Below are 1,641 nucleotides of genomic sequence, written 5' to 3'. Positions count from 1 at the left end.
GGAGGAAGAAGAGAAGAAAAAGAGGATGAGGAAAAGGAGGAGAAAGAGAAGAGAGGGAGAGGGAGGAGAAGGGGAAGGAGGAGGAGGAGGAGGGGCGGGGGAGGAGGAGGAGGAGGAAGCTGGTTTCCTTCAGTCTCTCACTGCCTGAAAACAGTCTGTATCCATTTTGGAATTCTGAAATCAGGTAACAGACTGTAGGAAAACTTTATAAAAACTTTATAAAAAGACTTTATAAAAACAGATGGATTCTAAGGAGGTTGACTTTGTAGACCTTGAGCATTGACTGTCTGAGGCCTGTAGGAGACTGGGGAGATAGGATGGATGCGGGGAGAAAGAATGAAGGATGAAGGTCTCTGAGGTACAGAAAGACGAAAGGGATCAGCTGTGGTGCTGATGCTGTCACTACAAATGACAGCAATGTACTCTATGGGTGCTCACTTGCAATAAAAGGTACATGTAATTTTCTTTTTAAAAAATAATAACAACAAAGAAAAAACAACAGCTCTTCGCCATCCCCCCCCCGACCCCCCCACAGGCCGACATCTATTATTACCATGAAGGTCGAGCTGTGCAGTTTCAGTGGGTACAAGATCTACCCCGGACATGGGTGGCGCTACACCAGGAACGATCGAAAGGTTTTCCAGTTTCTTAATGCAAAATGAGAGTTCAAATTCCTCTCCAAAAGGAATCCTCGGCCGATAAACTGGACTGTCTTCTACAGAAGGAAACACAAGAAAGGACAGTCGGAAGAAATTCTAAAGAAAAGAACCCGCCATGCAGTCAAATTTCAGCGAGCTGATAGAATGGCTAAGAGTCAGAAACCAGAAGTTAGGAGAGCTCAGGCTATAAGGATTGCCAAAGAAGCAAAAAAGGCTAAGCAGGCATCAAAGAAGACAGCAATGGCTGCTGCTAAGGCCCCCACAAAGGCAGCACCTAAACAAAAGATTGTGAAGCCTGTGAAGGTCTCTGCTCCCAGAGTTGGTGGCAAACACTAATTTGGTAGATTAGAGTTTAAAATAAAGATTAATCATCATCATCATCATCATCAAGAAATTAGTGTGAACACATCAACCCACAGTAACAGACACTATCGTTTTCTGCCCAATACAGTTCTGTGTTTAATTTCATGTTAAAATAATCTTGCATCATAATTATAAAGAATATTCAGAACGGTGAGGGGAATATTTACTCCCTAAGTCTCTGAAATCAAGAGAGCTAGTTAAAGTGAGTTTACCGTGTTATAGTTTAGAATACACAGAGACAGTTGTAAATAAAGCTCATGGTTGAAAAATGATGATTTCCAACTATCAATAATAACTAAAATAAAGCAGTTACTACCTTGTTTTGGAGCCTGCAGCCAAGGTGAACATCACTCAGATGGAAAACAATGGTGGACAGGTACAAGAAAGGAAATTTTTATTTCACACGGAGGGAGACATTTTACCTGTAAAACAAAGCCATTTCTCATGCCGCTGAAAGCATGCAGGGTCATCTGACAAGTTCTTAGTCTTCTTGGATGTTCTCCTGTATGAGAGACACTGCTTAAAACTACTCCAGAGAGCAAAGGCAAAACATTGATTTTGAAGTGTCTTTTGCCACAGCCTCCACTTCATCCACAGGTTGTTTCCCAGCTTCTCACTT

The 1,641-nt window shown here is 42.0% G+C and overlaps 1 pseudogene; it reads left to right on the top strand.

Moving 5' to 3' along the window:
• Positions 1-539: 539 nt before the first annotated feature.
• LOC117707691 (large ribosomal subunit protein eL24 pseudogene) lies at positions 540-995 on the top strand (annotated as a pseudogene).
• The last annotated feature ends 646 nt before the right edge of the window (positions 996-1,641 follow it).

Source organism: Arvicanthis niloticus, chromosome 4, assembly GCF_011762505.2.
Source record: "Arvicanthis niloticus isolate mArvNil1 chromosome 4, mArvNil1.pat.X, whole genome shotgun sequence".
Taxonomy (NCBI): Eukaryota; Metazoa; Chordata; class Mammalia; order Rodentia; family Muridae; genus Arvicanthis; species Arvicanthis niloticus.
This window is presented reverse-complemented; position numbering and strand designations above follow the sequence as displayed.